A 27,644-nucleotide genomic window follows, 5' to 3' on the forward strand; every position below is an offset into this window, starting at 1 on the left:
CCGGCGACCCGGGTTCGATTCCCGCACACGGCCAACACCGGTGACGGATTATCTGAACCGGTCCTGGGCCTCCCCTAGGTCGACTCGGCCTCAAATGAGTAACTATTGCGGTGTGTAAACATCGCCACTGGGGAGACAAAGGCGGCCGGGCGTGGTGCTGGCCACCCACCTCCTCGTGTGCCGTGCCGGCCTTAATAGGTGCTCGCTAACAGCACTTGCCCCTACAGTTTGTTACAGCCTATACGGGGGATCTTTGTCTTTGTGCGTGGCCTCACCAGTCTGTTAAGGCTATGGGGGGGGGGGGATATTTGTGCTTTATTTGCGCGCGCTAACAGCACTTGCCCCAATCGTCTATTAAGGCTATATGGGGGATATTTATCTCTGTCTTTTACGTTCGAAAGTGCCGTCTTTAGATCTGCTGTACGGTGTGTTTAGTTTGGTGTCCTTCAAAACGGCACCTGCGATTAGCACGGTCGGTTACGTACGGCGCGAAAGAAGTTCAACATACTTTCTTAGATGCTGCTCGCGAACAGCACTTGCCCCAACATTAGCGCAAGGCTATAAGGGGGATCTTTGTCTTTGTGAGTATGGAAAGCACTTTACCGAGTGATCTGTCAGTCAACCCATGGTGTGTACCGAGGTCTATGCTCGTGACCTCCTGCACCTAGCCTGGCACAGCAGTCAACCCATGGTGTGTACCGAGGTCTATGCTCGTGACCTCCTGCACCTAGCCTGGCACAGCAGTCAACCCATGGCACCTGGGTCTGTCCCCGTGACCACCTCCTCCTGCCAGCAGCCAGCCTCCCACACTGCCCGTGACGGCCTCATAGTGCACCTAGCCTGGCACAAGCGCTTTGGTGACGTCCACGGCAACTTGTTGTTGTTGTTGTTGTGGGGAGCGGTAGCGTAGCGATTTCAGCTCACAGCCACCCACGACGTTGACTATTATCTGACCCGGTCATAGACCTCCCCTCTCCTAGGTCGACTCGGCCTCAAACGAGTACCGGATGCGTAAAAAAACCCATCACCACTGGGGAGAAAAAGGCGACCGGGCGTGGTGTTTGCCAAGTGTGGTGTGTGTGTATAAAGGGTGGTGTGTGTGTGTAAAGTGTGGTGTGTGTGTGTGTAAAGTGTGTGTATGTAAAGTGTGGTGTGTGTGTGTGTGTGTAAAGTATGTTGTGTGCAAAGTATGGTGTGTGTGTGTAAAGTGTGTGTATGTAAAGTGTGTGTATGTAAAGTGTGTGTATGTGTATGTAAAGTGTGGTGTGTGTGTATGTAAAGTGTGTGTATGTAAAGTGTGGTGTGTGTGTGTGTGTGTGTTAAGTGTGGTGTGCGTGTGTGTAAAGTGTGGTGTGTGTGTAAAGTATGGTGTGTGTGTGTGTAAAGTGTGTGTATGTAAAGTGTGTGTATGTAAAGTGTGGTGTATGTGTGTGTAAAGTGTGGTGTATGTGTGTGTAAAGTATGGTGTGTGTGTGTGTAAAGTGTGTGTATGTAAATTGTGTGCATGTAAAGTGTGGTGTGTGTGCGTGTAAAGTGTGGTGTGTGTGTATGTAAAGTGTGGTGTGTGTGTATGTAATGTGTGGTGTGTGTATGTAAAGTGTGGTGTGTGTGTATGTAAAGTGTGTGTATGTAAAGTGTGGTGTGTGTGTGTGTGTAAAGTATGGTGTGTGTGTGTGTAAAGTGTGGTGTGTGTGTGTAAAGTATAGTGTGTGTATGTAAAGTATAGTGTGGTGTATGTATGTAAAGTATGGGGTGTGTGTGTATGTAAAGTATGGGGTGTATATAAAGTGTGGTGTGTGTGTGTATAAAGTGTGAGGTGTGCGTGTGTATATATAGTGTGGTGTGTGTGTTTAAAGTGTGGTGTGTGTATATTAAGTGTGTGTGGTGTGTGTGGTGTGTGTGTGAGTAAACGCAATGGAAACGTGAACGCACTCGGGGGGGGATACGCAAAACGCTGACAGGCGGGGCCGGATTACGGTCCAGTAGCTGTTAAAGTTTTTGTTTCCTGTGAAACTCTTTAACTTTTCAACACAACCACCACCACCATCGCCCCAAGCGTCTGACGAAGCGTAACGCTCCACTACTATCCTGCCTGGGTTCTTTCAGTTGCCGTGTTTAAAAAAAGCGTTAAGTACTCGTAGAGACTCAGAACGCGACTCATAGAGCCACAGACTCGCACAGAGAGATAGAGACTCACAGACGCGGACAAAGAACCACATACTCGCACAGAGACCCACAGACGCGCACGCAGACCCACAGACTCGCACAGAGACCCACAGACTCGCACAGAGACCCACAGAGTCGCACAGAGACCCGCAGACTCGCACAGAGACCCACAGACTCGCACAGAGACCCGCAGACTCGCACAGAGACCCACAGACTCACACAGAGACCCACAGACTCGCACATAGACCCACAGACTCGCGCACAGAGACTCGGACACACGCACAGAGACTCGGACACACGCACAAAGACTCGGACACACGCACAGAGACTCGGACACACGCACAGAGACTCGGACACGCACAGAGACTCGGACACACGCACAGAGACCCACAGACTCGCGCACAGAGACTCGGACACACGCACAGAGACTCGGACACACGCACAGAGACTCGGACACACGCACAGAGACTCGGACACACGCACAGAGACTCGGACACACGCACAGAGACTCGGACACACGCACAGAGACCCACAGACTCGCACAATACCCACAGACTCGCACAGAGATCTAAATAACCGCATTTAATACATGGCAATTTTTGTGACAGATCTACATTCTAAAAAACATTTCTGGAAAAGTGAAAGGGTTCACCGATGCACATTCTGACGATGTTCTATTAGGGGCTAGAGAGCTGAGTGACTCATTGCGATTTCTCGCGATGTTCTAGAAGGCGCTAAAGAGAGCTAAACATTGTGGCGCAATCGTAGCCGAGTCTCGAGAAATCTGAGAATCAAAATAGTCCTCGTTTTATACCGCGGCGCAGTGTGATTGGCGTCGCTCGCACACAAGATTTTCTCGAAGGCTCGTCGAGAAAATCCGCCTCCCGTGGCGGGAGTGCGACGACAAAGCCGATAAAAAGCGCCAATGGGGGGGCCCCCCTCCACTGTTTTATAAATAGGAAAATCATCATACAAGGGCAGTTATTTTATAATGTTTGATACACTTATGTCCTTACGGTTGTGGGTACGTATAACGCGGAATATATATGTGTATTTTATACTTTGACGCATAAGGTTAAAATTGACGTTTTCCGTAAATTAATGTTCATATTATGCTAGCGAATTTAATGTATAATTGTGTGTGCATGTGTGTTTGTATATATGTGTGTATGTGGGGAGGGGTGGTGTAGCGGTTAGCGCTATGAACCCGGCGACCCGGGTTCGAGTCCCGCTCACGGCCAACACCAGTGACGATTATCTGAACCGGTCCTGGGCCTCCCCTAGGTCGACTCGGCCTCAAATGAGTACCTGGTTCGGTGTGTAAATATCGCCACTGGGGAGACAAAGGCGGCCGGGCGTGGTGCTGGCCACCCATCCCCTCGTGTACCGTACCGGCTTTCATAGGTGCTCGCTAACAGCACTTGCCCCTACAGTCTGCTAAGGCTATATGGGGGAATTTTATCTTAATTTTATATATGTATATAGGTGTGGTGATCGTTGGCGCAGTGGCTAGGAGATGTTAACTAGCTCGCCTGGTATACAGGAGGTCGTGGTTTCGATACCGACCCTGATGATGCCTGCTGCTGCTGCTGTATATTTGTAGTTTTCGTGTCTCTCTCTCATCGTCATCACGGTGGCTAGGAGATGTTAACTACCTCGCCTGGTATACAGGAGGTCGTGGTTTTGATACCAACCCTGATGATGCCTGCTGCTGCTGTATATCTGTAGTTTGCGTGTCTCTCTCAACATAACGCGGTTGTTATTTTTTACGCGAGTAATTTGGCCGCTATAAATTTCCACGTGATGATGACGATGATAATAAGGCCACTTGCGGAGAGGTGCAATCATTTGCGATTGTCCAGCTCGCTTCTGCAACAGCGCTAGAATATTGTCTCGGTGGGTCTTACCCGTTAAAATATTTGAAAAAAACAATAGTTTATTAGTTTGGTGTAAATAGAGACGGATCGTGTACCTGATGTACATCAATGTACACATGCGTACATGTAGGTGTATGTATGCACAATTACGAATTCAGATACGTATCGTCTACACGTGCGTAAACATGTAAATTGAGGAAATATTTACGAGTGCACGTGTATGGTTATTGTATGGTGCGCATATCTGTGTGTATCTCATGCGAATATATATACATCTGTATATATATACATGCACGCGTTGACCTGCGTGGTGAAGTATGGTCAAACATACCCCGCGTGTGGGAGAGCCATTCATCCAGCAGTGGATTAACAGATTCGAATGGTGTTCTAGAACGGATAGAGAGCTGTAAATATAATTGCTATTTTTTTTTATATAAAAGTTTTAACTTAATATCCTTAGCATGTTTTGTTTTTATCGAATCGCATGCGACTACGCGTATAGGAAAAGCGAAGAAAAAGATCCCCCGTGTAGCCTTTAAGATGCTGTTGGGGCAAGTGCTGTTAGCGAGCACCTATTAAGGCTGACACGGGTTAACTGGTGGCTAGGCGGCTACCACCACGACCGGCCGCCTTTGTCTCCCCAGTACTGATATTTTACAAACCGCATCCAGTCCTCATTTAAGGCTGATTCGACCTAGGCGAGGCACAGATCATTGCCACGAGTGTGGGCAGCGCTAACCGCTACACCCACCGCTCCCCCCCCCCAACATACACGAATATCACGCACAAACACATACGTAGTTGCACACAAGTGCACAATTTTAGATATTATCACAAATACACATCTGAGCCCCGAGTGAAGTTGGCTTAATATGATCGTATTAACAATAATAACACCAATTAAACTTACGGCCGTTATTGCACGACTTATGTTACGGAGAATTTAAGGCGGGTAAATCACAATCGACAGCGATTAGTGCACAACCGCTACTCGAATTAAGTTCGTTTTCCCCGGCACGGCTACATCAGTGGCTCGGCGCAGCCTGGAACCTGTGCACGGGTACATGAGAGGGCGGGTTGGACAGTGACCACGCCCGACCGCCTTTGTCTCTCCGATGGCAAAGCTTTTTTTTTTTACGCCTCGCAGATAGGATACTCATTTAAGGCCGAGTCGACCTAGGGGGAGGCCCAGGACCGGTTCAGATGATCGTCAAACGGTGTTTGCCGCGAGCGGGAATCGAATTCGGGTGGCCGTGTTTTTCGTAGGGCAGCGCGCTAACCGCTACACCACCGCTCCCCACGTCTCAAACACACTCACACAGAGTTGCTAACACACACACACACACATTCACTAACACACACACAGTTACTAACACACACACACACATTCACTAACACACACACAGTTACTAACACACACACACACACACATTCACTAACACACACACACATTCACTAACACACACACACACATTCACTAACACACACACAGTTACACACACAGTTACTAACACACACACAGTTACACACACATTCACTAACACACACACACAGTTACTAACACACACACACACACACATTCACTAACACACACACACATTCACTAACACACACACACATTCACTAACACACACACACAGTTATACACAGCTACACACACACACACAGTTACTAACACACACACACACACAGTTACACACACACATACACACACGGTTACTAACACACACACAGTTACTAACACACACACACACACACATTCACTAACACACACACACATTCACTAACACACACACACAGTTATACACAGCTACACACACACACACATTCACTAACACACACACACACAGTTACTAACACACACACACACACAGTTACTAACACACACACACAGTTACACACACACATACACACACGGTTACTAACACACACACAGTTACTAACACACACACACACACACATTCACTAACACACACACACATTCACTAACACACACACACAGTTATACACAGCTACACACACACACACAGTTACTAACACACACACACACACACATTCACTAACACACACACACATTCACTAACACACACACACAGTTATACACAGCTACACACACACACACAGTTACTAACACACACACAGTTGCCAACACACACACACACAGTTACTAACACACACACAGTTGCTAACACACACATACACAGTTACTAACACACACACAGTTACTAACACACATACACAGTTACTAACAAACACACAGTTACTAACAAACACATATAGACATACACCCACACACACTCACATTCAAACACGCACACATGCAGACTTTTTACGCATACACAAAGTTTTGCACACACATGTACGCACATACACACCAACACGGACACACGCACACGTTTACACAATTCACCCGAATTGAAGCCGACACAAAGACACACACATGTAGCACAACAGCGCACGTTGTGTACACGCGCATGGTGTGCGTGTGTGTGCACACGCGTCGTACACATGCACACACGCACATACACTAACAATGCACACGTGTTGCACTACATATAGATACACGCGCGCGCACACGCACATCTACACACACAAACGCACATCTACACACACATATACACACACACACATCTACACACACATCTACACACACACACATCTACACACACACACACATCTACACGCACGCACATCTACACGCACACACATCTACACACACACACATCTACACACACACACACCTACACACACACACACCTACACACACACACACACACATCTACACACACACACATCTACACACACACGCACATCTACACACACACGCACACCTACACACACGCGCACATCTACACACCCACGCATATCTGCACACACACCCACGCACACCTACACACACACCCACGCACACCTACACACACACGCACATCTACACACACATCTACACACACACACAATCTCCACACACACACGCACTCCTACACACACGCACATCTACACACACGCACATCTACACACACACATTTACTCAAACAAGTGCATATATAGTGGCGCGCACAGAGACAAAGATCCTCCGTGTAGACATCCAACAGTCCGCCTTGGCAAGTAGCAGCAGTGCGATGGGGCCAACACGGCACACGAGGGAACGGGTGGCCAGCACCACGCCCGGCCGCCTTTGTCTCCCCGTCGGTGGGAGGGGTGTACACATTTAAGGCTGAGTCGACCCAGGGGGGAGCGAGGCCCAGGACCGAGTGAGGCTCGCGCAATTGGGCTAAGAAAGCTGCGGCCTCGGATCGATTCCCGCTCACGGCTCGCATCAGTGGCGAGTGATGTAATGGGGAGCCGATGTTGGTCAGCCCCGCATCCAGTGACCAGAGTGGTGAAGTATGGTTGAACGGCTAACCTCCAATCAGCGACCGATACGCGGTCATGGTTATAGGTGAGTGGTGGAGTACATGCTTACTCAACTTCATTTTAACCTTTTAGCAATCATACGTGTAGTGGTTTAATTGCGCGTGTGCGTATTGGTCGGCTCAGCCTCGGGTGATTACCCGGTGCGGTGTGTAGTAAACATCGCCGCTAGGGAGACAAAGGCGGCCGGGCGTGGTGCTGGCCGTACCGGTCTTAATAGGCGCTCGCAAACAGCACTTGCCCCCAAATGTCTGTTAAAGGCTATACGGGCGATCTTTGCCTTTGTGTATATGTCTATGCGTATACGAAGTGAACCTATTCATCTTCACGACCTAATTTTATATTGCGATAATCACATGCTTTATAGTGAAATCGTACACATTACGTGTATGTTAGTTATTCTACGAGTATATATTCGTTGATCGACGTACGATTTATATGTACAGCGTGGGAAAAAAAAGTTTAACTACATCACAGGCAGTGATCTCGTTCATCTACAAGCATTTTTGTAAATCCACTGCTGGATGAATGTGTCACTCTCCACGCCATGTCGAGAGGGGGGGGGGGTGACCATACTTCACCACGCTGGTCAATGCGCTCTCATGGAGAGGGGGGGGGGAGGGCGCTTAAACAAAAAAACAGTTTCTGGAATCATTCGCCACTGATGTTGACCGCGCTCGCGAATCCCATCTGGGACCCATGGCGATGGTGCGCTAACCGCTGCGCCACCGCTCCCCTCCTAAATGTACTGAGCATTGTCACAGTAACACGATACGACTCGACGCATGTGTACATCGTACGCTATCTTATTTTCGATACACAATTTGTTCGTAAATTACATTGGAGCGACCTATTGGTCTAAACTACTACCTCCGTTGCGTATCTACCTGGCTACTTACACAACTACCCACGTACCCACTGATTTCTAACAAAATGGTACCAATTTTATCGACCGTTGAAAGCACGAAGGTTTACGTGATGCGGGTGATGGTCGTCATTGACGATGATGTTACCATGGCTACAATGGGATTGTGATGGGCGTGATGATAGTGGTGGTGTGGTGGTTGTGATAATGACTTTAGAATTAGGATGATGATCATTGAGGTTATTGATGATGGTGCATTTGTATTTCCATGTACATTCACACGGTAAATGTACGTATATGACAGACGTTTTTCCAGCCATTTAAATGTGAAATTTCCACCACTAATTGAAGGGGCCAGTCCCATTTAATAATTTGAAGATCTAGAATAAATTATCGTTATGTTCAAGATGGGCTAGAGAGCTGAGTGACTGATGTGCATTCTAGTGATGTTCTAGAAGGGCTAGAGAGCTGAGTGACTGATGTACAACTCTAGTGATGCTCTAGAAGGGCTAGAGAGCTGAGTGACTGATGCACATTCTAGTGATGTTCTAGAAGGGATAGAGAGCTGAGTGACTGATGTACAACTCTAGTGATGCTCTAGAAGGGATAGAGAGCTGAGTGACTGATGCACATTCTAGTGATGTTCTAGAAGGGGGTGGAGAGCTGAAAATTGGCACAATAAAAATCCGCTAACAACTCTCGGAATCAGAAAACCCACAAATTAGTTCTCGTTTTATCCACCCAAAGCCGAGAGGAGCGCTCCGAGTGTGATCGCTGTGGCTCACAAGGACCAGGAGGCTCCGTCTCGATGTCCGCAATCGCGCTCAACACTCAGTGGTGGACCGAGTAATTCGCCTCCCGTCGACGGGGGAGGGAGGGAGAGGAGTGTGACGATAAAGCCGATAGAAAGCGGGAAACCCCCACCAACAGGTTTTACTGTACGTGTGTGTTTGTGTGTTTGTTTAAAGGTGCTCGCTAACAGCACTTGCCCCAGCAGTCTGTTGAAGCTATACGGGGGGAGGGGGGATCTTTGTCTTTGTATCAATAATTAGAGATCTCCCGCTAAAACTGAATTTGCATTTAAATGCGCTTGAAATCGTATCGGCGAAACGAATAACGTCACGTTTCATAGGGTATAGATGATTATCGTAATTGTGACTTATTGCAGATGTTTATAATACCAACCATCATCATCATATTTCCCCCACTTAACAACCATCACCACGAGTATCGGATTCATCATCAGCAGCATCAATCATCGTCATCGTCATCCATACAGCGTGGGTGCTCAAAATCACTTGGTCACTGTGTCTTGTCGTTAGTCTGGCTCCCGTCAGGCGAACGTGGAATGTCCATCAATGGCGCCAGGATCCCATTGAGATGTGTAAGAGTTTTGATTAAATTGTATAAAAACAAGTTAAGGGAATTAGAATATCCAGTAGTGTAACCTCATGTTTTGTTAAACCCGTGGACTTGGTTATATGTTTTTGCGAGTGTAACGTATTTCTGGAAATTCCACCTTCCGATGCCGGAGTTTTGTACGTTTCTGAACGGGACAACCGCTTTTGAGTTTCGAAATCTCACGAAGTGGTACACCTTTTATCTTTTAGCGACCGTGCAAAGATGATGATGATGGTGACGGTGTTCATTTTGTTGTTGGTAGTGGGTAACTTTAAACTTTGAATAATCGTTGTGTAAACAATTACATTAATAATGCGCGTGTGTGTGTTTTGTGGGGAGCGGTAGTGCAGCGGTTAGCGCTACGCTACGAACCTAACGACCCGGGTTCGAATCCTGCACACGGCCAACACCGGTGACGATTATCTGAACCGGTCCTGAGCCTCCCCTAGGTCGACTTGGCCTCAAATGAGTACCTGGTGCGGTGTGCCTTCATAGGTGCTCGCTAACGGCACTTGCCCCAACAGTCTGTTAAGGCTATACGGAGTGTCTTAATCTTTGTACTAATTGTAACGCTTGGAACCACACTTCTGGGCGAGGGATGGAGAGGGAGGAAGAGAGAGAGAGGTTGAGATGAGATGGATCGAGATAAAGAGGAACACGTGGATCAGAGAAGATGCGCAGCAGGCCAATGTCATCATTCAATCCGTGGCGAAGAGTTGAGTGGTGGGGCTAAGTCAGGATGCGTCACGGCTAGGAGGAGGAAGTGGTGGAGGAGGAGGTGGTGGAGGTGGTGGTGGTGGTGGAGGTGGTGGAGGAGGTGGTGGTGGAGGTGTTGGAGGAAGAGGTGGTGGAGGAGGAGGTGGTGGAGGAGGAGGTGGTGGAGGAGGAGGTGGTGGAGGAGGAGGTGGTGGAGGAGGAGGTGGTGGAGGAGGAGGTGGTGGAGGAGAAGGAGGAGGAGGTGGTGGAGGTGGTGGAGGTGGTGGTGGTGTAGGTGTTGGTGGTGGTAGAGGAGGTGGAGGTGGAGTTGGTGGTGGAGTTGGTGACGTCAGCTGGTTGTGCTGGCGGATCGCTCCCTCGCAACGTCGTGAGAGGTGACGACAGAGTGAGGTGATGTGGGGGGGGGGGGTGGAGACCTTCATCCAGCAGTGGATTGAACACGGCTCATGCCGCTGCTGCTACTGCTACTGCTGATGCCTATATACATACACTCATTAACAAATTGGCCTTGTCACTTTCAGTAAAGACCGCGACCCCACGATAACGATGTTGAGTCTCTCCCAGACGAGGGGTCCTGCAAGATGCTTGCCCCGAGGGGCGCCTTTTTAAAAGCCGCCTCGGTTTCGAGTCAACGAGGAGTAACAATCGCGCTCACGCATGGACTCTGGGGAGACACCTAGAAGTTTGCGACAACACCAACACCACGACAGCAATTACATCGCAACAACAACGACAACATAACGCCACGACTCCAGTCTTGAGTAGATTGAGTGAAGGTGTGGGGGAGGGGTGGTGGTGATGATGATGGTGGTGGTGGTGGTGATATGATAGTCATGATGGTGATGCTTTATCATGTGGGACGACCAGAGCGAGGAGGAGGGGGGAGTACATTACAAAGTCAAACAAATTACATTGGATCACTTTAACAATGTCAGAATATGCTTGATAATATATTTTCCGATAATGTAGACCCTTTTAGCGCTGGTTTTTTTGCTGTTTCTCTCTCTGTCGCTATAGATTCACCCCCTTGGTCAATGTGTCCGTTGTTTCTCTCCTCTCCTCTCTCTCTCTCTCTCGAAGAGTGGCTGTCCAGAATACCAAACGCAACTTTTACACGAAAATTTCGCTCTCAACGTTGGATGAACGTTACACGGGTGTTCTTCTGACCCCCCCGCCTCCCCATCACGTTACAGAGGGAAACGGAGACTCGGAGCTGACTTTGCGTTGACCGTCTCGAGCCGAGCAGAGTTTTAAACGACTTTAAATTGATAGTGATCAGAATTGTCAACGTCGTCATCACCACCGTCACCAACATAATCATCATATTTTTCTATCATTCATGATCATAAAAACCATGATCATCAACATCACCGTCGTCGTGATTGTCAATAATACCATCGTAACAACCACCATCATCATCACCATCACCACTATCATCATCATCGACACCATCACCACTATCATCATCACCATCACCATTATCATCATCATCACCATCACCACTATCATCATCATCAACACCATCACCACTATCATCATCATCAACACCATCACCACTTTCATCAACACCATCACCACTATCATCATCATCAACACCATTATCAATACCCTAATCATCCTCACCACCACCACCATCACCTCCATCATTCATCATCACCACGCCGCGAATTGACTCGCCGTGAATGCTTCACGATGTGTGTTGCTCTCTTCAAACAACAACCATCATCATCATCAATAGCCACGAAACAATCCACTGCTTGACGAAGGCTCCTCCAATTCACCGCTCCGTCTCCCCGTGGGGTGAGCCCCGGGGTGTACGTCCATCCTTTGGGCTGCCACTCGGCGCTTAGTGTCGCCCACCAATAAATCAATCAACCAATACATCAATTGAGCAATCAACATCCTATTCTCGCCAGCCACGCACCGAGAAACGCGTCCCTTTTCAAATGACTTGGGCCAATCATCTTAATTTGTTTTGCGCTCGATAAAAATCGGTACTCACTTGATTCGAGATCATTCTCATCATGGAGTTGGCGATCGTGCACTCCACGTGGTCGCAAAGTACTCGTTGGTAGAGACGTCTAAATAGTTCTAGATTTGAAGCTTTCGTGACTGCAAGGATTCATATTGTTAGGTTTTTTCGGTAAAGTCACATAGGTAAAAAATTAAAAAGTAAAATTAATAAAAGTAAAATAAAAAATAAAATAAAAATCACGACGTTTCGGGGGCAACACAAGCTTCCGTCTTCAGATGGAACCGTCACAGCACGATAGCTGTATCAAGTAAATTCGTTTTTTATTTTACTTTTATTAATTTAAATTTTTTACCTACGTGACTTTACCGAAAAAACCTAAGAATACGTCTAAATAGTGTTTGTGCGTACTAGTCGGTAATGCGAACGCCTGTATATTTAGCTGGGTATGTGTTTGCGTGTTGGATCCGCGCGTATCTATTAACATACACACACACACAAGACACGTATCAAGTTATGCCAGTTCGTACGAATCCGTTGACGCGTTTACGCATCAACTAGTATGCGCGCGTGTGCGTTTATCGGACGCACGCGTTTTTAAAACTTTAGACACGCGCACGTATCGGCAGTTTTTCGCACGTGTATCAACTGCTGGACACGTCTGTGTTTATAAAAGTGTGCGAGTGTGTTTACATATATAGCGCGTATGCATGCATGCATCAGTCGGTATGCAGGCGTGTGCATATCGAAACTCCGCGTACGTTATGGGCTTGTACACGCATGCGTATCAATTGGGATGTTTTTTTCTTTCACACACACCTAACCATTGGTACGAGTTTTGTCGAGACCGCAAATGTGCGCGCGTGCGTGTCTACATACGTACGTATCGATCTGTGCGTGTGCGTGTATCGGCCGTACGAATTTAGGCCAGTTGTTCTTAATCTTCAATGCAGCCTTGTGTGCACCCCCCCCCCCCCTTTTCGTTGTCAATAGTTATAAGAAAAAAAAATGTAAAATGTTGATAAATACATAGGGTAATCTTTGGTTATTTCGGTAAAGTCGCGTAGGTAGCAAAATTAAAGCAAAATAAAAATAAAAAATTACGACGTTTCGATCGCAACGCAAGCGGGTCGTTCTCAGGCAGAAAAAAAAAATAATCCAGCAGTGCAACTGCTGAATCGAAAGAAGCAAAGAGTTGTGGATGCCTGCAGTCAGTAAAGCTTCAAGTAAAGACTAAATACATAGAAGTTGTCCATAACACAGGGGTGTTATTTTGGGGGGTTAGATCGCATAAATAAATGAATGTGTCGTTAAACCCGCCACCACCCGACACAGCCAACTAGTAAGGGTTGTCACGTAAATGGAACGTGGCCAATTCGTCACCTAGTACAGCACTAGTGTGTAGTGTAGTGTATAGTGTAGTGTATAGTGTAGTGTATAGTGTAGTGTATAGTGTAGTATACTAGTACAGCACTAGTGTGTAGTGTAGTGTATAGTGTAGTATACTAGTACAGCACTAGTGTGTAGTGTAGTGTATAGTGTAGTATACTAGTACACTAGTGTATAGTGTGTGTATAGGAGTGTAGTGTATAGTGGAGTATACTAGTACAGCACTAGTGTATAGTGTAGTGTATAATGTAGTGTATAGTGTAGTATACTAGTACGGCACTAGTGTATAGTGTAGTGTATAATGTAGTGTATAGTGTAGTATACAAGTACGGCACTAGTGTATAGTGTAGTGTATAGTGTAGTGTATAGTGTAGTATACTAGTACAGCACTAGTGTATAGTGTAGTGTGTAGTGTATAGTGTAGTGTATAGTGTAGTGTATAGTGTAGTGTATAGTGTAGTGTATAGTGTAGTGTATAGTGTAGTATACTAGTACAGCACTAGTGTATAGTGTAGTGTGTAGTGTATAGTGTAGTGTATAGTGTAGTGTACTAGTACAGCACTAACCGGTGAGTTGGAGAGCCAAGTCACAACATTTACAAGTCTGAGCTACGACGTTTCGCCAGTAATTACAACTAGCTTCATCAGGCGGACGGCCACATTTGTGGAGAAGCCCACCCGTCTCGTTCCTTAAAATTAGAGCCGTAGATGCGACGACAACATTCTTACGCGAAGTGGGGAGGAGGAGGGGGGGGAGATGATTAATTAATGCAAATTCACGCATTAACACGTTTTTTTATGTAGTTAGATCGCGTAAAAAACATATAAATGTGTCGTCAAACCCGCCACCACCCGACACGGCCAATCGGCGAGCAACATGCTGCCGATTCGTCACTGGTGCAGCACGAACCGGGGTCGGGTGGTGGAGGGCCCAGACCCACAGCATTTTACTATTCACAGCTACGACGGAGGGGGGGGGGTGCTTAGATGAAACAGTCAACTTGATTTCGATTAAAAGCTTTCGTGACTGCAGGGATTCATCTCCTTGGTTCTTTCGGTAAAGTCACGTAGAAGGGAAGTAATACAATGATAAAAATAAAAGATAATAAAATACATTTCGATTTAAAGCTTTCGTGACTGCAGGGATTCATCTTCTTGGTTCTTTCGGTAAAGTCACGTAGAAGGGAAGTAATACAATGATAAAAATAAAAGATAATAAAATACATTTCGATTTAAAGCTTTCGTGACTGCAGGGATTCATCTCCTTGGTTCTTTCGGTAAAGTCACGTAGAAGGGAAGTAATACAATGATAAAAATAAAAGATAATAAAATACATTTCAATTTAAAGCTTTCGTGACTGCAGGGATTCATCTCCTTGGTTCTTTCGGTGAAGTCACGTAGAAGGGAAGTAATACAATGATAAAAATAAAAGATAATAAAATACATTTCGATTTAAAGCTTTCGTGACTGCAGGGATTCATCTCCTTGGTTCTTTCGGTGAAGTCACGTAGAAGGGAAGTAATACAATGATAAAAATAAAAGATAATAAAATACATTTCGATTTAAAGCTTTCGTGACTGCAGGGATTCATCTTCTTGGTTCTTTCGGTAAAGTCATCACGTAGAATGGAAATAATAAAATATTACATTATTTTATTATTACGTTTTATTTTTATTATTTTATTATTTCCATTCCACGTGACTTTACCGAAAGAACCAAGAAGATGAAAAGTCAACTTGCCCGTGCTGAATTTGTCACTTCGGCGATGAACATTCTCTAAACAACGACAACACAAACATCTTGCCGTGTCTCGCTACCCCCGGGAGAGGAGGAGGGGGGGGGGGTGTTAGTGCACCCCCAGGTAAAGAACAACTACCAGGTACACGCGTTGGCATGTGCGTGTGTGCGCGCAATGAGTAGTTCAAGTTCAAGTAAATGTATTAGGTATAGCCCTGTGAGCCAATTCGGCTCTTGAATCGGGTACAACCGCAACAAGCAAAAACATGAACAAAAAAACATCTTGAAGGGAATATATGTAACCGAGTGCAAACAGAAAATACAAGAAAAGAAAACAGCAAAATATTGCAGAAAAAAACGCCGTACACCGACTCGATACGTGAAACGCATCGAGTGAGCGTGCAACCACCAAAGGTACCTACCTCGTGTTAGCCTAACCCAGGGGTCGGCAACCTACGGCTCCGGAGCCGCATGCGGCTCTTTGCGGGCTGCTTCTTGACGATATGTACGTGAGTACAGTATGTACTCAGATGCATTGCGGCTCTTGAAATACTGAATTTTGTACCGAATTGGAAAGAAATGGCTCTTCTTGTTGTTTTGGTTGCCGACCCCTGGCCTAACCCAACGCGGCCCTGCGCACAGCGATACAAAGCAGTGCTTGGCCACAGCCGCTCAACTATCAACTGGTACGTGCAAGTTCGCGTGTCTGTGTGTGTGTGTGTGCGTGGGTGGGTTTTTTTTGTTTGCTGAAACCTGGGGGGAGCGGTGGCGCAGCGGTTAGCGCGCCGCGCTACGAACCCGGCGGCCCGAGTTCGATTCCTGCTCGTGGCCATCAGGTTCTGGCGGCGTGGAGCCCGTCGTGTCGGCCTTAATAGGTGCTCGCTAACAGCACTTGCCCCGACAGTCTGTCGAGGCGACACGGGTGGTCTTACCGGGAAATGTGTGTATTGCGTACGTATCATCCGCAGTGGTTACGTATAGCAATTGGTACGTGCAAGCCCGTATATACATATACATTACGCATTTGATCTTCCATACCCAGTGGGTCTGTACGTATCAGATTCACGCAGCGTTAGCACGCGTCCGTGTATCACTGGTACGCGTGTACGTATCGGTGGTACGTGTTACGTATCGTGGTGCCACTACTCGAAAGGCGCGCTCATTTGCCTACCTACTCACCTCGCTCATCCACTCACCTACCCACTCAATTATCAATTCACTCACCGACCCACTCGCCTATCCACTTGTTTACCTACTCACTCACCTACTCGCCTACCTCATTAACCTACCCACACTCACCCGCCCATTCACCGACTCACCCACTTACTCACTTACTCACCTACTCAACTACTAACCCGCCTACTAACTGACCTTCACACTCACTCAGTCACCTACTCACCAACCCACTCACCAACTCACTCACTTGTTCATCCACTCACTCACCGATCCACCCACTCACCCACGATGCCCCCTCTGTGCCGTGTGGAGGAATCCTCTCTCAACTCGATCACTCGCTCCCTCGCCCACCCACCCACTGACTCACCCACCCACTCACTCGCCCACCCACCCACTCACTTACTCACCCATCCACTCACTCACTCACTCGCTCGCTCGCTCACTCGCTCACTCACCCACTCACCCACCCACTCACTTACTCACCCATCCACTCACTCACTCACCCACCCACCCACCCACTCACTCACCCACCCACTCACTCACCCACCCACCCACCCACTGACTCACTCACTCACCCACCTACTCACTCACCCACTCGCCCACCCACTCGCCCACCCACTCGCCCACCCACTCGCCCACCCACTCGCCCACCCACTCGCCCATCCACTCGCCCACCCACTCGCCCACTCACTCGCCCACTCACTCACCCACTCATCCACCCACTCACTCACTCACCCACCCACCCACTCACCCACTCACCCTCTCTGTGCTGTGTGGAGGAATCCTCTCAAATCGCAGAGGACGCAGTTTAAGCGATGCACGCTGGAGACCCCCCCCCCGGGTGAGAAAACGACAACAACAACAAACTTTAACTTCACGTGCTAATTTAAATTACGACTACCGGCTATATATTCGTACCACTCTGTGAGTGTGTGTGTACACACCCGTGGTTATGCACATGTATACTACGTATCATCTGCACTCGTTTAGCAGACGTATGCTATACCAATCACTACACGAATGTATTATACGGATCGATCGGTCTGCACGCATAGGGTATGTTGTACGCCTACTCGTTACGCGTATCGGCTTTTTTTATTGTTCATAAGCGTACGCACATTCGCGTGTACGTTTCACGCGCACGTATCAGTTGGCGTGTGTGTGTGTATCAGTTGATCTGTTGTACGTACGACGACATGCGCAAGGGTTCCTGCAATTGGCGTTAGCGCTCGCGTACCAAGGTATGTACAATACCGAATCACCGTTAGCGCATCGGCATCTGTGTATCGATGAGTTACAATAATGTCAGTCTTTATTTTCACGTATACACACACACACAGATATCCATGCGTGCGATGTACGTATCGATACGTATCGATACTGACTAATCAACGTTTGTTGATTGATTCGACGCTCCAATCGCAACTGTTGGTACGGATACAAAAGTTACGTGCGTATCGATTTCGTCTCACCTTCGTCCGTTGATGCGAGCGCGTACGGCTCCCCATGTATCCGTCGCCACGTATCGATCTATGGCGCGCGCATATCGATTTGAATCGCGTATTGGAGAGCGCGTTGGTCTAGACTCGAGTTCGATTCCCGCTCACGGCCACCAACAGCAGTGACCGATTATCCGAGCCGGTTCTGGGCCTCTCCTAGGTCGACTCGGCCCTTAAATGAGAACCTGGTGCGGTGTGCGAGCATTGGGCAGTGGGGAGACAAAGGCGGCCGAGCGTGGTTCTGGCCCACATCCCACCCACCCACCCCCTCGTGTGCCGTTCCGGCCTTCGCGAGTGTTCGCTCGGAGCACTTGCCCCTGCAGTCTGTCAAAGGACATCTAAGCAGGGGTTGAGCCTGGATCAAGGTCGTAGCCATTGAGTTAACATTTGGGCGGGCAAATCTTCTAGGGGGTCTGCCCCCCCCCCCAGAAAAAAAATCTAAATTTTAAAACGAATTTTTTGCCTAAAATATAAAACATTTCACTAACACTTATATGGACTGCAATGATGTCTAAGAGTGTATTGTATTACATTGCTCTGTTTTTACTTTTTTTTTACCTTTTCTTGTTTCATTGTATGTAACGGCAGAGAATAGGGATTAACAAAGTACAACCATAACCACAATCATATAAACAGAAATCTGTTTTAGAGAAACATATTGGGAGGGGGGGGGGGGGGAAATTTTGAGCATACTTGAATATTGGGGGGGATGTGTGCCCCCCCCCCCTAATCAATATTATAATCGCGGATGGGTGACTGGTGGTTGCGGCTGCTGGACTTTACTCTGCGTGCCCCTAAGAACGTCCTCCCTGTATGGACTGGCGTGGCGTAGTATGGCCAAAATAATCGCACATGAAACCGCGAAATTTGACGCCTTGAGCGAAAGCCGAGTAGCGCTTCTGTCCCGGTTATAACCTCGAGGCAGTGGTGGGCAATTCCACATTCCCGCGGCGAGGGTGGAGGGTTAAGTCCATCCATCAAACAATCAATGTCGACTTTTTAAAGAGTGGTATCGATTTTATGTACTCTGAAAGGACAGTGTTGGTATTGAGTGTTCTAGAAGGGATAGAGCTGAGTGACTGATGTACAACTCTAGTGATGCTCTAGAAGGGATAGAGCTGAGTGACTGATGTACAACTCTAGTGATGCTCTAGAAGGGCTAGAGAGCTGAGTGACTGATGTACAACTCTAGTGATGCTCTAGAAGGGATAGAGAGCTGAGTGACTGATGTACAACTCTAGTGATGCTCTAGAAGGGATAGAGAGCTGAGTGACTGATGTACATTCTAGTGATGCTCTAGAAGGGCTAGAGAGCTGAGTGACTGATGTACATTCTCATGATGTTCTAGAAGGGATCGAGAGCTGAGTGACTGATGTACAACTCTTGTGATGTTCTAGAAGGGATAGAGAGCTGCGTGACTGATGTACATTCTAATGATGTTCTAGAAGGGCTAGAGAGCTGAGATTGTGTTCAAATATTGAAGTCGATACGTTTATAACTTGAGAAGAAAAATACCAAGATAATATGCATAATAATGGGCCGCAAAATCACGGCGCCTGGGAAATCGACGGATTTAGAACCTCAATTTGAAAATCATGAAAACTTTTATTAACTTTCAAATCTTAAGCATTTTAACCAAGAGATGCATGCTAAAGATGTTCATCCTAGAATCCGTAAAAAGGGGTTGACACACTTAATCGTAACATAATATACATTAAGGCAAGCAAGTTGCTAAGCCTCGATAACATAATTTATTTAAACAAATTACTTAATAATTCATCGAGTTTCCCCCCGCCTACGTAAAACTTTCTGTAATTCCCTCCCGTGAAATACTTTAAGAACATCACAGCCATGTGGCTTCAATCAACCCAAAACATGTGCCCGCGTGTGCGCGCGCGCGCAACGCGGTCCTGTGCCTCCCCTAGGTCGACTCGGCCTCAAATGCTCGCTGGTGAGACAAAGGCGGTCGGGCGCGATGTTCGTCACCCAACTCCCTCGTGTGCCGTGCCCGACTTTTATGCGGCACTTGCCCCAACAGTCGGTTAAGGCTTTCCGCTGGGGGGGGGGGGTGGCTTTGCCTTTGTGTTTGAGGGATCGGTGGTGCAGTGGTTGGCGCACCGCTCCTACGATTCCTGGCCACGGCTAACGTCAGGTGGCGTTCGTGATTAGCTGTGTCAAACGTTGGCTAAGTTGTGGGGAGACAAAGGCGGCCGGGCGTTGTTTAGACCACACCATACTCACGGCGCAATAAGCCCCAACAGTCTATAACGTCATGCGAGGTATTTCTATACTGTATAAGTGTACGTGCGTATGCTGTGTACGTGTGTGTACGTATGTACGCGTACGTATGTATGCGCGCTCATATGTGTGTGTGTACCTTAATAGGTGCTCGCTAACAACAGTACAGCACTGCAGATTTCGTCTTATCATTGACCCCATATGTTGACATGCGTGTACGTTCTTATGCATGTATGCGTGTACGTACATACGTATGTGTTAGCACTTGCCCTAAGAGTTTGTTTAGGCTATATGGGGGGGGGGGGGCTTTGTCTTTGTGAGTCTGTGGGGAGCGGTGGCGCAGTGGTTAGCGCACAACTGTTGCTACATGTTGACATGCGTGTGCGTACATACGTACGATCGTACGTGTGTATGTATGTACAGCGCCCTGGGTGCGATGTGCAAACATCGCCACTGGGGAGACAAAGTCGGCCGGGCGTGGTGTTGGCCACCCACCCACCCCCACCTCGTGTGCCGTGCCGGTCTTCATAGGCGCTCGCTAACAGCACTTGCCCCAACGGCCCGTTAGAGGCTATACGGGGAGAGGTTTCTTTTACCTTCTTACCGATGTATCGGGATCGTGTTTAAGTTTGTGTGCGCTCGCGATAACTGCACTTGCCCCGACGGTCTAGTAAGGCTACACGCGGGGAACCTTTGTCTGTGTCTGTGTGTAACACACTTTTTGTGTGTGGTCACAAACAAACAAATATAAAGACCCCCCTCCGCCCCGGATAGGCTTAACAGACTGTTGGGGCAAGTGCTGTGAGCGAGTAGCAGCCGGTACTCGCAATTGGCCAGCGCCACGCAGGGCCGCCTTTGTCTCCCCAGGGGCCACGCTTACTACACACACACACACCGTAACCAGCTACTCATTTGAGGTCGAGTCGACCTAGGTTGTAGGTCCAGGACCGGTCACTGAGCGTGTTTTTTAATAGAGCGCCGTGAGCGCGAATCGAACTCGGGTCCCTGTGTTGGTGGTTGTAGGTTCGTAACGCGCACGCGGCTATTAGGAACCTCGGTGCGTTACGCACGGAACCCCGAACCGAAGTTCGATTCGATCGCCACGGCAAACGCCCGGCGGCTGGTGACGGCAGGACCAGCGTGGTGAAGTATGGTCAAAGCGAGCGGACACGGCGTGAGTTTGTGAGGTTGAGAAGAGTGAAGTGACAACGAACGAACACAAACGGAGAAGCCCCTCGGCAGATCTGTCCACAGCGCAGGTGGGTGCTCCTGGAAGGGAATGAAAACAGTGTCGATAACGTGCGACGTTTCGGGGAATGAACCTTGTTCAGTACCCAAAATGGCTCATATTATTTATATATATATTCGCGTGTACGGACTTTTGTGCGGTTATTACGTTAACAGTTTATTACTTACCGATTTCGTCGTCTGATATTTCGCGACTTGGTTATAATTCGCGTTCTATTACCTCCTCCGCCCCCTCCCCCATTGAAGTCTAAAGGGGCTTCGGGGAAAATCGTAACGACGACGGACGGATGACAAATTGACGTTCCAGCGACGTTCAGATTTGCGGTCAAGTGCAACCTCGCTCGGGGCAAACTCGCCACAGAAGCGGCGTCACGGGAGAATGGGGGGGAGAGAAGGGAGAGTGGGGTGAGTGGGTCAATTTTAGGGAGAAAGTCGTGAACGGTAACGTGGATTTTTTTTAAAGGGGTGAGTTGGGTGAGTGGGTCAATTTTAGGGAGAAAGTCGTGAACGGTAACGTGGACTTTTAAAAATGTTGTAAAAAACGTAGCAGCTTTTCGCGAACCGATATTATTCGTGTAAAAGTTTTTTTTGTGTTTGCGTGGTTAGATCGCGTAAGTATGAATGTTGTGTCGTGAACTCTCCACCACCATGGACAACGGCCAATTATTATCAAGGGATTAGTCGCGTAAACAAAACGCCAAGTGGGTTAACTACTTCAGCCCACCGGGGGGTGTGTTAGAGAGTAAATCCACAAACATTTACTCAATGGAGTCGGCACTGCGAAGTTTCGCTGCTAATTTATGAAGATTTACTGGAACTTTTTTTCGTATTCACGTGGGAGTGGTCAGCGGTGTACAACCCAAGTTCGATTCCTGTTCACTGGGTCACACCGCCAGCAAGCACCGAGTGACGACGATTATCTGAATCGGTTTTGGTGCGATGTGTAAGCATTGCCACGGAGGGAGACAAAGGCGGCCGGGCGTGGTGCTGGCCACCCACCCCATCGTTCATAGTCGCTACTTGCTAACAGCACTTGCCACGCCAGTGTGTTGAAGGCTATATGGTGGACCTTTGTCTTCGTGTGAATCTGTACGAATATATTCTTCTGCTAAGACTTAATGGGGGGAAAAACAACATGTAATTGCCCCGTATTGATTATGTATTAATTCTATCAGGTATAATAGAATTACGCAATGATGTTATAACTGACTGTGTGTGCGTGTGCGATGGCTGCACGCGTGAATCTTCCACACGTAGTAGATGGTTGACTGACCGGTGATTAACTGAAACAAATGATCGTGATGTTCTAGAAGGGCGAGAGAGAGAGAGTTGAGTGATTGGTGTGTTAGTGGTTGTACGTTGTTGAACTTCTTTCGCATCGGACGTAGCCAACCGCGCTAATAGAATGTGCGAGGAAAGGACAGAAAACCGGTGATTTAAAAGGGCACCGCGCCAGTCGCTTTTTAATACTGTATCGGAAGGAAGAGCGTTCCAGACGGCTGCTGAAGTGCATCTGAAAGCGCGCGGTGGTGATGGGTGTTCTTTTAGGGCTAGAGAGCTGAGTGACTGAATTATATTGATGTTCTAGAAGGGATAGATAGCTGAGTGACTGCTGTACATTATAGTGATGTTCTAGAAGGGCTAGAGAGCTGAGTTACTGATGTCCATTCTAGTGATGTTCTAGAAGGGATAGAGAGCTGAGTGACTGATGTACAACTCTAGTGATGTTCTTGAAGGGCTAGAGAGCTGAGTGACTGATGTACAACTCTAGTGATGCTCTAGAAGGGATAGAGAGCTGAGTGACTGATTTACCGGTTTCGATTCCCGCTCACGACCAACACCGGCGATTATTATCTGAACCGGTCCTGGGCTCCCCCCTAGGTCGACTCAGCCTCAAATGAGTACCTTGTGTGATGTGTATAACATCGCAGCTAGGGAGACAAAGGCGGCCGGCTGTGGTGTTGGCCACCCACCCCCTCGTGTGCCGTGTTGGCTTTCATAGGTGCTGCTCCTCGCTAACAGCACTTGCCCCAGTAGTCCCCCGAGGCTACACGGGGGAGGGGGGGGGGCTTTGTCTTTGTGTCTTGGCGCAGTGGTTGACGCACTGCGAAGCCTCAGTAATTCAATTCCCCGCTCACGGCCAACATCAGTGGCTATTATCTCTGAACGTGACTGTGTGTGCATTTAAATTACCGTGCACGTGTTTGTGTGTGTGTGCACGTGTTTGTGTGCGTGTGTGTACACGCCTGTGTGTGTGTACACGCCTGTGTGTGCGTGTGTGTATGCGTATGTGTGTGTACACGTCTGTGTGTGTGTGTGTACACGTCTGTGTGTGTGTGTGTGTACACGCGTGTGCGTACATGCTGAGAGTTGAATCTTCATGTTTGTGTGTGAGTGGGGAGCGGTGGCGCAGTGGTTAGCGCGCTGCACTACCAACCTGACCCAACCCCCACTACCTCCCCCGAGTTCGATTCCCACTCGCGGCCGCCAACACCCAGTGACGATTATTTGAACCGGTCCTGAAGCTCCCCTAGGTCGACTCAGCCTCAAATGAGTACCTGGTGCGATGCGTAAAGAAACATTGCCACGAGGGAGACAAAGGCGGTCGGGCGTGGCGCTGGCCACCCACCCCCTCGTGTGCCGTGCCGGCCTTCATAGGTGCTCGCTAACAGCACTTGCCCCAACACTCTGTGAAGGTTATACCGGGGATGTTTGCAAACGCGCATTGATCAGCTTGGCGAAATTTCGATTTAAAGCTTTCGTGACTGCAGGGATTCATCTTCTTGGTTCTTTCGGAAAAGTCACGCAGAAGGGAAGTAATAAAATAATGAAAATAAAACATAATAAAATAATGAAATTTCGATTTAAAGCTTTCGTGACTGCAGGGATTCATCGTCTTGGTTCTTTCGGTAAAGTCACGCAAAAGGGAAGTAATAAAATAATGAAAATAAAACATAATAAAATAATGAAATTTCGATTTAAAGCTTTCGTGACTGCAGGGATTCATCTTCTTGGTTCTTTCGGTAAAGTCACGCAGAAGGGAAGTAATAAAATAATGAAAATAAAACAGAATAAAATAATGAAATTTCGATTTAAAGCTTTCGTGACTGCAGGGATTCATCTTCTTGGTTCTTTCGGTAAAGTCACGCAGAAGGGAAGTAATAAAACAATGAAAATAAAACATAATAAAAGAATTAAATTTCGATTTAAAGCTTTCGTGACTGCAGGGATTCATCTTCTTGGTTCTTTCGGTAAAGTCACGTAGAAGGGAAGTAATAAAATAATAAAAATAAAACATAAGACCTGGTTTAACTTGAGGACGGCTGCTTGCGTTGTGGCCGAAACGTCGTGAGAATAATTTTATTGTTTTATTTTCATTATTTTATTACTTCCCTTCTACGTGACTTTACCGAAAGAACCAAGAAGATGAATCCCTGCAGTCACGAAAGCTTAAAATCGAAATTTCATTTTTTATTATGTTTTATTTTCATTATTTTATTACTTCCCTTCTACGTGACTTTACCGAAAGAACCAAGAAGATGAATCCCTGCAGTCACGAAAGCTTAAAATCGAAATTTCATTATTTTATTATGTTTTATTTTCATTATTTTATTACTTCCCTTCTACGTGACTTTACCGAAATAACCAAGAAGAAAAAAACTGCTTGGCGATGTTTGGTGAAGCCATCCAATAAGCGTCACAGCGTGAATCGACATAGACACACACGTCTGCGTACTTCGTGTTTTTGTGCGTGTATGTTCGGGAATGTATTTCGCTACTGTGTGTGGTGGTGGTGTGTGTGGGTGTGTGATGGTGGGGTTGTTTGGTGGTGGTGTGTGTGCTGTGTGGTGGTGGTAGTGTGTGTGTGTGTGTGTTTGTGTGGTGGTGATGTGTGTGTTTGTGTGGTGGTGATGTGTGTGTTTGTGTGGTGGTGATGTGTGTGTTTGTGTGGTGGTGATGTGTGTGTTTGTGTGGTGGTGATGTGTGTGTTTGTGTGGTGGTGATGTGTGGTGGTGGTCTGTGTGTGGGTGTTTGGTGGTCGTGGTGTGGGTGTTTGGTGGTCGTGGTGTGTGTGTGTGGGTGTTTGGTGGTGGTGGTGTGTGTGTGGGTGTTTGGTGGTGATGTGTGGGTGTGTGGGTGTTTGGTGGGGATGTGTGGGTGTTTGGTGGGGATGTGTGGGTGGTGGTGGTGTGTGGGTGGTGGTGGTGTGTGTGTGTGGTGGTGTGGTTTCTGTGTGTGGTGTGTGGTTGTGTGTGTGGGCGTATGACTGCTTGCGTACACCGCGCCAAAGATAAAGATCTCCCAGGTAGTCTTCAACCGGCTGTTTTGGGGCAAGTGCCGTTCGCAAGGACCTCTTGAAGGGCCGGGGGGACTGTGCAAGTGGAGATGGGGGGCGGGTGGCCAGCACCCACTCACAGCCGCCTTTGTCTCCCCTAGTGTTGACATTTTACGCATCGCCCATTTGAGGCCGAGTCGATCTAGGGGAGGCCCAGGACCGTCGCTGATGATGTCCCGTGAGCCCGAACATAAACAATTCGTGTACTTTTCGTGAAACGTAATCCACGCGATTTTGTTCCGTTTGCGTGCTTACAACGTTGTAATTTACACGCGCCTGTGCACACAAAATAAACCGCAGCCTTATGTACATATGGAGACGTAAAACACGAATATTGCTGCAAATATGTGCATGCTCGTATAGTTTTACGATCGTGTAATAGGCACACACACACACACATTCTTGCGCGCACACACACACACGCATATACACACACACACAGTGCTTGTGTAGTGTACATGCGCAAAGACAAAGGTCCCCCGTATAGCCTTAACAGACTGTTGGGGCAAGTGCTGTTAGCGAGCAGCAGCTGCAACTATGCAGGCGGGAATGGATAGAAAACGCCACGCCCGGCCGCCTTTGTCTCCCCAGCCGGGGGGGTCTTTACAAATCGATTTCTTCTGGGGAAATCGAACTTTCGCTGCCTTGTGGGTCCAACCAGCTGAACAAAGTCATGGGTTCGTCACCGGTCTGTGGTCGGCAAATCGCTTTGTGGGGATCGGGAACCGTTCCATTAATCGCTCGCTGCATCAGTTGCTCGCCTCGATTACTGGAGCATCATCGTCATCATCGTCATCATCAGCACATCGATTATTGAAAATCGATTATTTCATACTAACCTCGCGTCGACGTCTGCCCCGGGCGCACCGGAATAATCTCGAACATTCTAAGAATCCGTCATCATTTTTACTTTGTTATTAAAGTACCAACGTCTTCGAGTGATACAGTTATTTTGCTGTGACGGTTCCACCTGAAGACGGGAAGCTTGTGTTGCCTCCGAAACGTCGTGATTTTTATTTTATTTTTATTTTAACTTTTATTACTTTTTTTTACCTACGTGACTTTACCGAAAAAACCAAAGAGAAGTGTGAATCCTTGCAGTCACGAAAACTTCTAATCTAGAAAGTGGTTGGTTTCGCGACGCGGCAATTGTGGTGCGTCCCTCCAATCCACACACACGCGGCGCGCGCTCCTGATGCGTTTGTGCGACACTCACAGCGTTCGATCGGTTCGCCCGAGGGAATTTGTGTTATGAGGTTGTTACCAGGAGGATGGCGAGATGTTAACTCCCTCGCCTGGTATGCAGGAGGTCGTGTATTTTGAGTTTGTGTGTCTCTCTCTGTGGGGAGGCCGTAGTGTAGTGGTTAGCGCTACGCTGCGCTATGATCCTGGCGACACGGCCAACACCAGTGACGATTATCTGAACCGGTCCTGGGCCTCGCCTAGGTCGACTCAGCCTTAAATGAGTACCTAGTGCGGTGTGTAAACATCGCTCACTGGGGAGACAAAGGCAGTCGGGCGTGGTGCTGGCCACCCACCCCCTCGTGTACCGTTCCGGCCTTCATAGGTGCTCGCTAACAGCACTTGTCCCTACAGTCTGTTAAGGCTATACG

General features: G+C 47.8%; 1 protein-coding gene across 1 annotated transcript in view; it reads left to right on the forward strand.

The window, feature by feature from the left end:
* The window catches only part of LOC144734561 (uncharacterized), a 31,325-nt gene that overhangs the window by 3,241 nt on the left and 440 nt on the right, over positions 1–27,644 (forward strand). The gene's annotated exons all lie outside the window — the stretch shown is intronic.

Source organism: Lampetra planeri, chromosome 51 (assembly GCF_965212315.1).
Source record: "Lampetra planeri chromosome 51, kcLamPlan1.2.h2, whole genome shotgun sequence".
In the NCBI taxonomy this organism is placed as follows: domain Eukaryota; kingdom Metazoa; phylum Chordata; class Hyperoartia; order Petromyzontiformes; family Petromyzontidae; genus Lampetra; species Lampetra planeri.